At 43.8% G+C, this 14,487-nt stretch overlaps 1 protein-coding gene across 1 annotated transcript in view; it reads right to left on the bottom strand.

Moving 5' to 3' along the window:
- CSDE1 (cold shock domain containing E1) overlaps nucleotides 1-14,487 on the bottom strand; it is a gene marked incomplete in the record, with an annotated part of 124,070 nt that overhangs the window by 74,753 nt on the left and 34,830 nt on the right.

The following is a 14,487-nucleotide window of genomic DNA, read 5'->3' as shown; positions in this document are numbered from 1 at the left end:
ATGTCAACACTGTGGAAAGTGGTGTAAAAGTAAAAAAAAAAAAAAAAAAAAAAGGCATTACACTACCAGTTAGAAGAATTAAAGTAGTTCTAAAGCCTTAAGGTTTTTTTAACTTCATGCAAAATGTGAAAAACCTTATTTGCTGCAGGATCCTTCCAGACCCCCATTTAAACTTACCTGAACCCAATCTAGATCCCGCAATGTGCACAAGAGCAGCTGCTCTAGCCACCATCTCCTCCCTCCTTACTGGGCAGAGCGATAGCAGGCTCCCACTGATGTCAATCAAATGCTGCGATGAGGGCACAGGGCAGAGCCTATCTATAGTCGCAGACAGGTTGGCCCGAGAACAAGCCTGTATGAGTGCCCCCATAGAAAGCAGCTTTCTATGTGGGCACTTGCCAAAAAGGAGGAGCCTGGAGCGCCAGTGGGAGACCCTAGAAGAGAAGGATCCGGGCTGCTCTGTGCAATACCATTACACAGAGCAGGTAAAATGTGTTAAAAAAAACAGACACACACACACACACACACACACACGTGAAGCTTTGTCACTTCTATTTTTCCACAAAAAAAAGTGTGAAATCACAAGAGTTTTTCCCCCATGTGTAAATATGTAACATACATATAGTAGGTAATCGCATATGTGCAGCCAGAGCTGCAGGCTAAGCCAACACTGAAACTACAGAGAAAGGTGACCCTCTCTTTACCCTACAGCATTGGTCTCCAAACTGCGGCCCTTTGCTTGCTTTTATCTGGCCCTTTGGGCACTGTTCCTCGCACCATCACCAATCAGGGGACACGGTTCATTGCACCGACACCAGAGCTGCAGTCTGCTCACATAATTTGTAATAAAATCTTTGCCATTCTGAAGCTGTATGTATGTATGTATGTACCACATATGCTGCAGAAATCTTCCTCCACCGAGCCTGGCAATAACCATTTTAACTGGGCAGCCGAAGCTGCTGCCTGTTCACTTCCTGGATTTACAAGGCACACCCCGAACTCTGCAGCTTTCATTGGCCCTCTTATGACTCATCCCATCCTACCCCCCCCCCCCATCCTGGCAAAGTGAGTGAGAGCTGTGCATTATGACATAATTTTAGCCAACAAGAAACAGGAAGTGGGCTGTACAAGGTATTTACTGGCAGAAAAATAATAATAATAATAATAATAATAAACCCCCCTCACAATGTTAATCCAGGATTTACATGATTCATTCATGTAACAAGTGCAGAGCCACTCTCTGCTCACTCAGCTGTCAAATAAAATTTTTAAAAAAGCTGCCAAATGTTTATCAACATTGTCATTGCTGGGAGATAACAACAAACTATCATTTGGTGCTTTTAGATCAAAGGGATGAACTCTGTTTTGTAAATGGTCAGTTTAACCACTTAAAGACAATCTTTTTCTGACACTTGTTGCTTACAAGTTAAAATCAATTTTTTTTGCTAGAAAATTACTTAGAACCTCCAAAAATTATACATATTTTTCTAGCAGAGACCCTAGAGAATAAAATGACGGTAGCTGCAAAATTTCATGTCACATTGCATTTGCGGAGCGGTCTTTCAAACACAATTTTTTGGGAAAAATAAACAGTAACCACTTAAGTACCAAGCCTCTTTGAGATGTGCATTTGTTTACAAGTTAACCACTTGACGACTGCCTCACGCCGATATACGTCAGCAAGGTGGCACGGACAGGCAGAATCACGTACATATACGTGATCTGCCTTCCGCGGGTGGGGGGTCCGATTGGACCCCCCCCGGTGCCCGAGGCGGTCGCCATTTCTTCCCGGGCGATGAGAGGTGAGGGGGAGGCCATCCATTCGTGGCCACCCCCTCCCGATCGCTCCCGGCGAATGAAAAGCTTCCTTTCCCTCTGTAATGTAAACAGAGGGAGAGGAAGTGATGTCATCCCTCCTCGAGCCGGTCTTTTCGATCCGGCGCTGAGGAGAGAAGATATCAATGTAAGTTACACCAACACTACACTAACAGTAGAACACGCCAGGCACACTTTTCACCCCCCATCACCCCCCTGTACCCCCTGTCACACTGACACCAATAGCAGTTTTTTTTTTGCATTGGTGTCAGTTTGTGACAGTTATAAGTGTTAGGGCAGTTAGGTTAGCCCCCTTTAGGTCTAGGGTACCCCCCTAACCCCCCCTAAGGTTAACCCCTTGATCACCCCCCATCGCCAGTGTCGCTAAGCGAACATTTTTCTGATCGCTGTATTAGTGACACAGGTGACGCTAGTTAGGGAGGTAAGCATATAGGTTCGCTGTCAGTGTTTTATAGCGACAGGGACCCCCATATACTACCTAATAAAGGTTTTAACCCCTTGATTGCCCCCTAGTTAACCCTTTCACCAGTGATCACCGTATAACTGTTACGAGTGACGCTGGTTAGTTTGTTTTTTATAATTTTAGGGCACCCGCCGTTTATTACCTTATAAAGGTTTAACCCCCTAATTGCCCGGCGGTGATATAAGTTAAGTTTTTAGGCCCCTTTCACACTGGGGCGGTAGGGGGCGTCGGAGGTAAAACAGCGCTATTTTTAGCGCTGTTTTACCGCGGTATTCGGCCACTAGCTGTGCGGTTTTAACCCCCCGCTGGCGGCCGAAAAAGGGTTAAAACCCCTCGTATAGCGCGGCTATAGCCGCGGTATAGCCGCGCTGTCCCATTGATTTCAATGGGCAGGAGCGGTGAATACACCGCTCCTTCACCGCTCCAAAGATGCGGCTGACAGGAGATTTTTTCTTCTCCTGCCAGCGCACCGCTTCAGTGTGAAAGCCCTCTGGCTTTCACACTGAACAAACAGCAGAAGCTGTTTAGGGGCGGTTTGCAGGCGCTATTTTTAGCGCAATAACGCCTGCAAACCGCCCCAGTATGAAAGGGGCCTTAGGGTCAGACAAGGTCTGCGTCGCCCCAGGCAGCATCTGGTTAGCGCCAGTACCGCTAACACCCACGCACGCAGCATACACCTCCCTTAGTGCTATAGTATCTGAACGGATCGATATTTGATCCGATCAGATCTATACTCCCCAGCAGTTTAGGGTTCCCAAAAACGCAGTGTTAGCGGGATCAGCCCAGATACCTGCTAGCACCTGCGTTTTGCCCCTCGGCCCAGCCCTGCCCAGCCCACCCAAGTGCAGTATCGATCGATCACTGTCACTTACAAAACACTAAACGCATAACTGCAGCGTTTGCAGAGTCAGGCCTGATCCCTGCGATTGCTAACAGTTTTTTGGTAGCGTTTTGATACAGTCGCTGACAGTCAGGAGCTTTTTTGCCTGTGAGTCTCACTAGTGTACCACTAAATTTAGAGCCCAAAATGGCAAATCGAAGGTACACTAGTGAAGAGGCCTACACGTTTCTGAGCATGACAGATAGTGAAGAGGAAGTCACTCATCTGTCAGATTCAGGCTCAGAATACGATCCTGTAGAGGACAGCGGCTCCATGACAGATAGCTCTGACGACGGAGTTGTGGTCCCTGCCAAGGTCAGGTGTACCAGACCCCAACCATCTTCTTCTGTCCTTGAAGTGCAAGAACCGCAGGGCTCTCGTATGGAGCAGAGCAGTACTAGTGCCGCTATTCCTTCTGGTGAACTGGCAAGCACTAGCGGTCTAGTACATCCTGGTCTTACATCCAGCAATGCAGTATCACGTGGCGACGTGGCGAGTCCCATAAGTGCAGTTCAAGCTGGCGAGGTGGTAAGCACAAGTAGTGTCCCGCTGCCACCAAGAAATCAAAGACAGGCCCATCGTGCCCATAGCGCCCTTCCTGCTTCATTCGCCAACCCGAATTGGGAACCCACCATTTCTGCAGCACCCGTACTTCCCCCATTCACTGGCCAACCCGGAATTCAGGTGGAAACAGTTTATTTTATGCCACTGGATTTTTATTCGCCGTTTTTCACCGAAGATCTCTATAGATCTATTGTGGACCAAAGCAATTTGTACACTGGTCAACACATCGCCACTATTCCCCAGTCCTCCCTTGCCAGAGATTGGAGACCAATCACGGTCTCCGAATTTAAGATCTTTCTGGGCCTTTCCCTCAACATGGGCTTGAATAAAGAGTAAGTTGCGGTCATATTGGTCCACTGACCCAATTTACCATGCGCCCGTGTTCTCTGCCTCCATGGCCAGGGCACGATACGAGCAGATTTTGCGGTTCATGCACTTCAATGACAATGAACTCTGTCGTCCTCGTGGAGACCCTGAATACGATCGGCTCTACAAAATTCAGCCCCTCGTAAACCACTTCAACCAGCGTTTTGCAGACTTGTTTACTCCCCATCAAGTTGTCTGCGTTGATGAGTCCCTGATTCAATTTTATGGCCGCTTGTCATTTAAACAGTACCTTCCCAGCAAGAGTGCCAGATACGGGGTCAAGATGTATAAGCTCTGTGACAGGGCCACAGGCTATACATGTAGTTTTATGGTTTACTGCCCTGACTACACAGGAAGCGCTGGCAAGATAGTGTGGGACTTGGTGTCACCCTTATTCGGAAAGGGGTACCACTTGTACGTGGACAATTATTACACGAGCGTGCCACTTTTTAGTCACTTGTTTGATCAGCAGATTGGAGCATGTAGCACCGTGCACCTAATCGCCGGGGCTTTCCCCAGCGGCTTGTAGATTCCAGTCTTAGGCTGGGGGAGAGAGCCTGCTTGCAGTGTAATAATTTGCTCGCTATGAAGTGGAGGGATAAGAAGAATGTTTTCGTTCTCACCTCCCTTCATGCAGACACGACGACCCAAATTACTACGGCGACTGGTGCTGTGGAGAAACCCCTGTGTCCACAAATATTACCAAAATATGGAAGGGGTGGACCTCAACGACCAGTTGTTGGCGCCGTACCTAGCTGCCCGTAAGGCCAGACGCTGGTACAAAAAAGTGTCTGTTTATTTATTTCAATTGGCTTTGCTGAATGCTTATGTGCTATACAGAGCTTCAGGACAGACTGGATCCTTCCTTAAATTCCAGGAAGAGATCGTCAGAGCCCTTCTGTATCCAGACGGTGCTCCACCTCACCATCCCCAACCAAATGCCGTAAGCCGGCTGCATGAGAGGCATTTTCCTTATGCCTTCCCGAGTACCCCTACCCAAAAAGCCCCCCAAAAAAGATGTCGTGTCTGCAGCAAGCGCGGATTTAGGCGTGACACCCGGTATTATTGTCCCTCCAGTAGTGGTAATCCTGGTCTTTGCATGGGTGAATGTTTTGAACGCTACCATTCACTAGTTGAGTATTAGCGTAGGGTACAGCACTGCACAGACTAGGACACACTTTCACAGGGTCTCCCAAGATGCCATTGCATTTTGAGAGACCCAAACCTGGTACCAGCTACAAAAGTTAAAAGTTACTATTAAAAAAAAAAAAAAAAAATAGTTGTTTTATTGTTCTCTCTCTATTATCTCTCTATTGTTCTGCTCTTTTTTACTGTATTCTATTCTGCAATGTTTTATTGTTATTATGTTTTACCATGTTTGCTTTTCAGATATGCAATTGTTTTATACTTTACTGTGTTTTGTTGGTAACCATTTTATTGTTTTCAGGTACGCCATTCAGCTGCAGAGCGGATTTATCTTGACAGCAAACAGCGTTTGCTCCCACGATACATAAAGCCGTGACTCCAGCGCTGTCGGAGGTGATTTCACCACCACAGTTACATGCTTCAGCATATATGCCGAAGCGTGGGGGCAGCAGTGGGTGGAGGAGCGATTTGTTTCTGCCTTTTGTGGGAGGATGCCCCCATGCTTCGGCATATATAAATGGTGCATGTATGCCCATCATTAGAAGTGGGTGGATGAAGGGAGGTATTCTAATGGTGGGCATACCCACCGATCAATATCTTTTTTTCATGCAGCCCACAGGCTGCATGAAAAAAAAGTTTACAATATATGCCCAACAAGGACCAGCAACGTACTGGTATGTTGCCGGACTCTGAGCGGTTACACCAGAATGATGCCTGCAGGTTTAGGTATCATTCTTTTCAGCCAGCGGTCGGCTTTCATGTAAAAGCAATCCTAGCGGCTATTTAGGGAATGTCCCCCCCCCCCCACCGTCTTCCATGTTTCTCTCTGGCTCTCCTGTCCCAACAGGGAACCTGAAAATGCAGCCGGTGATTCAGCCAGCTGATCATAGAGCTGATCAGAGACCAGAATGGCTCCAAACATCTCTATGGCCTAAGAAACCGGAAGCTACGAGCATTTCATGACTTAGATTTCGCCGGATGTAAACAGCGCCATTGGGAAATTGGGAAAGCATTTTATCACACCGATCTTGGTGTGGTCAGATGCTTTGAGGGCAGAGGAGAGATCTAGGGTCTAACAGACCCCAATTTTTTCAAAAAAAGAGTACCTGTCACTACCTATTGCTATCATAGGGGATATTTACATTCCCTGAGATAACAATAAAAATGATTAAAAAACATAAAAATGAAAGGAACAGTTTAAAAATAAGATAAAAAAAAAAAAAAAAAATCAAAAAAATAATAAAAGCACCCCTGTCCCCCCCTACTCTCGCACAAAGGCGAACGCAAGCGTCGGTCTGGCGTCAAATGTAAACGGCAATTGCACCATGCATGTGAGGTATCACCGCGAAGGTCAGATCGAGGGCAGTCATTTTAGCAGTAGACCTCCTCTGTAAATCTAAAGTGGTAACCTGTAAAGGCTTTTAAAAATGTATTTAGTTTGTCGCCACTGCACGTTTGTGAGCAATTTTAAAGCATGTCATGTTTGGTATCCATGTACTGGGCCTAAGATCATCTTTTTTATTTCATCAAACATTTGGGCAATATAGTGTGTTTTAGTGCATTAAAATTTAAAAAAGTGTGTTGTTTTTCCCCAAAAAATGCGTTGGTGATGTGTGACATAAGCTTCTAAATGTTGTGCATAAAATGCCAGGACAGTTCAAAACCCCCACAAATTACCCCATTTTGGAAAGTAGACACCCCAAGCTATTTGCTGAGAGGCATGTCGAGTCCATGGAATATTTTATATTGCGACACAAGTTGCGGGGAAAAGACAATTTTTTTTTTTTTTTTTTTTTATGCACAAAGTTGTCACTAAATGATATATTGCTCAAACATGCCATGGGGATATGTGAAATTACACCCCAAAATAAATTCTGTTGCTTCTCCTGAGTACGGGGATACCACGTGTGAGACTTTTTGGGAGCCTAGCCGCGTACGGGACCCCGAAAACCAAGCACCGCCTTCAGGGTTTCTAAGGGCGTAAATTTTTGATTTCACTCCTCACTGCCCATCACAGTTTCGGAAGCCATGGAATGCCCAGATGGCACAACCCCCCCCCCCCCCCAAATGACCCCATTTTGGAAAATAGACACCCCAAGCTATTTGCTGAGAGGTATTAGTGAGTATTTTGCAGACCTCACTTTTTGTCACAAACTTTTGAAAATTGAAAAAAGAAGAAAAAAAAAAAAAAAAAAAAAAAAAAAAAAAAAAAAAAAAAAAAAAAAAAAACCCCCCCCCCCCACACATTTTTCTTGTCTTTCTTCATTTTCAAAAACAAATGAGAGCTGCAAAATACTCACCATGCCTCTCAGCAAATAGCTTTGGGTGTCTACTTTCCAAAATGGGGTCATTTTGGGGGGTTTTGTGCTATCTTGGCATTTTATGGCCTTTGAAATCCTGAAGGCGGCGATTGCATTTCGGGGCCCCGTATGAAGCTAGGCTCCCAAAAAGTCCCACACATGTGGTATCCCCGTACTCAGGAGAAGCAGCAGAATATATTTTGGGGTGTAATTCCACATATGCCCATGGCATGTTTGAGCAATATATAATTTAGTGACAACTTTGTGCAAAAAAAAAAAAAAAAAAAAAAAAAAAAAAAAAAAATTGTCACTTTCCCGCAACTTGTGTCAAAAAATAAAATATTCCATGGACTCAACATGCCTCTCAGTAAATAGCTTGGGGTGTCTACATCCCAAAATGGGGTCATGGGGGGGGGGGGGGAGTTTTGTGCCATCTGGGCATTTTATGGCCTTCAAAACTGTGATAGGTAGTGGGGAGTGAAATCAAAAATTTATGCTCTTAGAAATCCTGAAGGCGGTGATTGGTTTTCGGAGCCCCGTACGCGGCTAGGCTCCCAAAATGTCCCACACATGTGGTATCCCCGTACTCAGGAGAAGCAGCTGAATGTATTTTGGGGTGCAATTCCACATAGGCCCATGGCCTGTGTGAGCAATATATCATTTAGTGACAACTTTTTGTAAATATTTTTTTTTTTTTTTGTCATTATTCAATCACTTGGGACAAAAAAAATAAATAAATATTCAATGGGTTCCTTGGGGTGTCTACTTTCCAAAATGTGGTTATTTGGGGGGGTTTTGTACTGCCCTGCCATTTTAGCACCTTAAGAAATGACATAGGCAGTCATAGGCAGTAGGCAGTCAAACTAAAAGCTGTGTAAATTCCAGAAAATGTACCCTAGTTTGTAGATGCTATAACTTTTGCGCAAACCAATAAATATACGCTTATTGACATTTTTTTTTACCAAAGACATGTGGCCGAATACATTTTGGCCTAAATGTATGACTAAAATTGAGTTTATTGGATTTTTTTTTTTTTTTTTTTTTATAACAAAAAGTAGAAAATATCTTTTTTTTTTTCAAAATTTTCGGTCTTTTTCCCATTTATAGCGCAAAAAATAAAAAAGGCAGAGGCGATCAAATACCATCAAAAGAAAGCTCTATTTGTGGGAAGAAAAGGACGCAAATTTCGTTTGGGTACAGCATTGCATGACCGCGCAATTAGCAGTTAAATCGACGCAGTGCCAAATTGGAAAAAGTCCTCTGGTCCTTAGGCAGCATAATGGTCCGGGGCTAAAGTGGTTAAAAACTTTTTTTTTTTGCTAGAAAATTATTTAGAACCCCCAAAAATTACACTTTTTTTCCTAACACTGTAGAGAATAAAATGGCAGTCGTTGCAATACTTTGTCACTGTATTTGCGCAACAAACGCACTTTTTTTGGGAAAAAAATACATTTTTTTTTTTTTTTTTATTAAAAAAACGACAACAGTAAAGTTAGCCCAATTTTTTTTTTTTTTCTATATTGTGAAATATAATGTTACACCGAGTAAATTGATACCCAACATGTCATGCTTCAAAATTGCGACAAATTTTTACCCTTAAAAAAAAAAAAAATCTCCATAGGCGACGTTTAAAAAAAAAAAAAAAAAAAAAAAGTCTACAGGTTGCTTGTTTTGAGTAACAGAGGAGGTCTAGGGCTAGAATTATTGCTCTTGCTCTACCGGTTGCAGTGATACCTCACGTATGCATTCACTTCTGCATGTGAGCTAGGCGGCATAGGGCGCGTAAAAAAAAAAAAAAAAAAAGGGTGTCTTTTACTCCAATACAAGGAATGTAAACATCCCTTGTAATAGAAAAAAACCATGACAGGACATCTTAAATATGAGATCTGGGGTTAAAAAGACCTCAGATCTCATATTTACACTAAAATGCAATAAAAAAAACTATTTTTTTTAACCACTTGCACATGTGGATGGCCATGGGATACATACCTGGCCATCCACATGTTGCCCCCTTCCGTGGTGGTCCTGGCGGCTTCCCCGGTGGTCTAGTGTGGGCATTTGAGGGGGGGCTGCACTGATAAACAATCAGCGTCTGTCAGACGCGAGTGAGGAAAAGCCGATCAATGGCTTTTCCTATTGACATCGTGATCAGCCGTGATTGGACATGGCTGATCCACGTGGTAAAGAGCCTACTGAGATCGGTGGAGCAGTGTGTGTCAGACTGGCACACCGCTCCACCGATCGCTGCGATGCACGCCCCCACAGGCGTGCAGCGGCAGTTATCCTGCTGGATGTCATATGAGGCCCAGTCTGGATAACTGAACGACTGCCCAGCCGTCAGTCTGCTATAAGCCGGGCAGTCGTTCAGTTATCCAGACTGGGCGTAATATGACATCCAGCAGGATAACTGCCGCCGCACGCCTGTGGGGGCAGGCATCGCAGCGATTGGTGGAGCGGTGTGCCAGTCTGACACACACCGCTCCACTGATCTCAGTAAAGAGCCTCCAGCGGAGGCTCTTTACCACGTGGATCAGCCGTGTCCAATCACGGCTGATCACGATGTCAATAGGAAAAGCCGTTGATCGGCTTTTCCTCACTCGCTTCTGACAGACGCGAGTAGATGAGAGCTGATCGGCGGCTCTGACAGGGGGGTCTGCGCTGATTGTTTATCAGTGCAGCCCCCCCTCAAATGCCCACACTAGACCACCACGGAAGGGGGCAACATGTGGATGGCCAGGTATGTACCCCATGGCCATCCACATGTGCAAATTATGCCCAATCTGTGCCAGTGGCCACAAATGGGCACTGACCGGCACCATTATATATCAGTGATGCTCAGCAATGCCACCCATCAGTGCCATCAGTCAGTGACCATCCGTGCCACCCAGTGCCGCCTATGAGTGCCCGTCACTGCAGCCATATCAGTGCCCGTCATTGAAGAAGAAAACGTACTTTAAAAAAAAAAAAATTAACAGAAACAAAGAAAAACTTGTTTTTTTTTCAAACTTTTCGGTCTTTATTTGTTGTGCAAAAAATAAAAACCACAGGAGGTGATCAAATACCACCAAAAGAAAGCTCTATTTTTGGGAACAAAATGATAAAGATAATGATTTTGTTTGGGTACAGTGTTGCATGACCGCGTAATAGTCATTCAAATTGCGACAGCACTGAAAGCTGAAAATTGGCTTGGGCAGGAAGGTGTCTAAGTGCCTGGTATTGAAGTGGTTAAATGACAAAAGTGGCCCTTTAACCACTTCAGCCCCGGAAGGATTTACCCCCTTCCTGACCAGAGCACTTTCTACAATTCGGCACTGCGTCGCTTTAACTGCTAATTGCGCGGTCATGCAATGCTCTACCCAAACGAAATTTGCGTCCTTTTCTTCCCACAAATAGAGCTTTCTTTTGATGGTATTTGATCACCTCTGCCGTTTTTATTTTTTGCGCTATAAACGGAAAAAGACTGAAAATTTTGAAAAAAAAAAAGATATTTTCTACTTTTTGTTATAAAAAAAATCCAATAAACTAAATTTTAGTCATACATTTAGGCCAAAATGTATTCGGCCACATGTCTTTATTGACATTTTTTTTTACCAAACGTATATTTATTGGTTTGCGCAAAAGTTAAAGCGTCTACAAACTAGGGTACATTTTCTGGAATTTACACAGCTTTTAGTTTATGAATGCCTATGTCATTTCTTGAGGTGCTAAAATGGCAGGGCAGTACAAACCCCCCCCAAATGACCCCATTTTGGAAAGTAGACACCCCAAGGAAATTGCTGAGGCATGTTGAGCCCATTGAATATTTATTTTTTTTGTCCCAAGTGATTGAATAATGACAAAAAAAATAAAAAATAAAAAATTTACAAAAAGTTGTCACTAAATGATATATTGCTCACATAGGCCATGGGCATATGTGGATTTGCACCCCAAAATACATTCAGCTGCTTCTCCTGAGTATGGGGATACCACATGTGTGGCACTTTTTGGGAGCCTAGCCGCGTACGGGGCCCCGAAAACCAAGCACCGCCTTCAGGATTTCTAAGGGCAATTTTTGATTTCACTCCTCACTACCTATCACAGTTTTGAAGGCCATAAAATGCCAAGATGGCACAAACCCCCCCCCAAATGACCCCATTTTGGAAAGTAGACACCCTAAGCTATTTGCTGAGAGGCATGGTGAGTATTTTGCAGCTCTCATTTGTTTTTGAAAATGAAGAAAGACCAGAAAAAAATTTTTTTTTTTTTCAATTTTCAAAACCTTGTGACAAAAAGTGAGGTCTGCAAAATACTCACTATACCTCTCAGCAAATAGCTTGGGGTGTCTACTTTCCAAAATTGGGTCATTTGGGGGGGGTTTGTGCCACCTGGGCATTCCATGGCCTCCGAAACTGATAGGCAGTGAAGAGTGAAATCAAAAATTTACGGCCTTAGAAAGCCTGAAGGCGGTGCTTGGTTTTCGGGGTCCCGTACGCGGCTAGGCTCCCAAAAAGTCCCACACATGTGGTATCCCCGTACTCAGGAGAAGCAACAAAATTTATTTTGGGGTGTAATTTCACAAATCCCCATGGCATGTTTGAGCAATATAACATTTAGTGACAACTTTGTGCAAAAAAAAAAAAAAAAAATGTGTCTCTTTCCCGCAACTTGTGTCACAATATAAAATATTCCATGGACTCGACATGCCTCTCAGCAAATAGCTTGGGGTGTCTACTTTCCAAAATGTGTCATTTGGGGGGGGTTTGAACTGTCCTGGCATTTTATGCACAACATTTAGAAGCTTATGTCACACATCACCCACTCTTCTAACCACTTGAAGACAAAGCCCTTTCTGACACTTTTTGATTACATGAAAAAATTATTTTTTTTGCAAGAAAATTACTTTGAACCCCCAAACATTATATATTATTTTAAAGCAAATGCCCTACAGATTAAAATGGTGGGTGTTTCATTTTTTTTTTTTTTCACACAGTAATTGCGCAGCGATTTTTCAAACGCATTTTTTGTGGAAAAAACACACTTTTAAATTTTAATGCACTAAAACACACTATATTGCCCAAATGTTTGATGAAATAAAAAAAAGATGATCTTAGGCCGAGTACATGAATACCAAACATGACATGCTTTAAAATTGCGCACAAACGTGCAGTGGCAACAAAATTAATACATTTTTAAAAGCCTTTAAAAGCCTTTACAGGTTACCACTTTAGATTTACAGAGGAGGTCTACTGCTAAAATTACTGCCCTCGATCTGACCTTCGCGGTGATACCTCACATGCATAGTGCAATTGCTGTTTACATTTGACGCCAGACCGACGCTTGCGTTCGCCTTAGCGCGAGAGCAGGGGGGACAGGGGTGCTTTTTTTTTTTTTTTTTTTTCTCTTTATTATTTTTTTGCTTTTTTATCTTATTTTTAAACTGTTCCTTTCATTTTTTTTTTTTTTAAATCATTTTTATTGTTATCTCAGGGAATGTAAATATCCCCTATGATAGCAATAGGTAGTGACAGGTACTCTTTTTTGAAAAAATTGGGGTCTATTAGACCCTAGATCTCTCCTCTGCCCTCAAAGCATCTGACCACACCAAGATCGATGTGATAAAATGCTCCCCCAATTTCCCAATGGCGCTGTTTACAGCCGGCGAAATCTAAGTCATAAAATGCTTGTAGCTTCCGGTTTCTTAGGCCATAGAGATGTTTGGAGCCACTCTGGTCTCTGATCAGCTCTATGGTCAGCTGGCTGAATCACCGGCTGCATTCTCAGGTTCCCTGTTGAGACAGGAGAGCCAGAGAAAAGCAGTCTAGAGGCTAATTAGCCGCTAGGATTGCTTTTACATGAAAGCCGACCACTGGCTAAAAAGAATGATACCAAGATGATACCTAAACCTGCAGGCATCATTCTGGTATAACCACTCAAAGTCGTGAATGGCGTACCCGAAGACAAAAAAATGGTTAACAATAAAGCACAGTAAACGGTAAAGTATAAAAAATTGCATACCTGAAAAGCAAACATGATAAAACATAACAACAATAAAACATTGCAGAATAGAATACAGTAAAAAAGAGCAGAACAATAGAGAGAGAATAGAGAGAGAGAGAACAATAAAAACGACAACTATTTTTTTTTTATTTTTGTTTGTGTTTTTTTTTTTTTTTTTTTTTTTTTTTTTTACACTTTTTTTTTGTAACTAACTTTTATAACTGTAACCGGTTCCAGGTTCGGGTCTCTCAAAATGCGATGGCATCTTGGGAGACCCTGTGAAAGTGTGCCTAGTCTGTGCAATGCTGTACCCTACGCTAATACTCAACTAGTGAATGGTAGCGTTCAAAACATTCACCAATGCAAAGACCAGGATTATCAGGACAGGAGGGACAATAATAGCGGGTGTCACGTCTATATCCGCGCTTGCTGCAGACACATCTTTTTTGGGGGGGTTCGTTGGGTAGGGGTACTCGGGAGGACATATAAATGCCTCTCATGCAGCCGACTGCATTTGGTTGGGGATGTGAATGGGGGAAGTACGGGCGCTGCAGAAGCGGTGGGTTCACAAATTAGGATTGGCGAATGCAGCAGGAAGGGCACTATGGGCACGACGGGCCTGTGTTTGTCTTTTTGGTGGCAGCGGGACACTACTTGTGCTTGCCACCTCACCAGCTTGAACTGCACTTATGGGACTCGCCACGTCACCAAGTGTTACTGCAGTGCTGGTTTGACTACGACCGGGGTGTACTAGGCCGCTGGCGCTTGCCAGTTCACCAAAACGCTACCAAAAAAACTGTTAGCGATCGCAGGGATCAGGCCTGACTCTGCGAACGCTGCAGTTATGCGTTTAGTGTTTTGTAAGTGACAGTGATCGATCGATACTGCACTTGGGTGGGCTGGGCTGGGCCGGGCGGAGGGGCAAAACGCAGGTGCTAGCAGGTATCTGGGCTGAT

The sequence above is a fragment of the Aquarana catesbeiana genome, linkage group LG02, assembly GCF_042186555.1.
Source record: "Aquarana catesbeiana isolate 2022-GZ linkage group LG02, ASM4218655v1, whole genome shotgun sequence".
NCBI lineage: Eukaryota > Metazoa > Chordata > Amphibia > Anura > Ranidae > Aquarana > Aquarana catesbeiana.
This window is presented reverse-complemented; position numbering and strand designations above follow the sequence as displayed.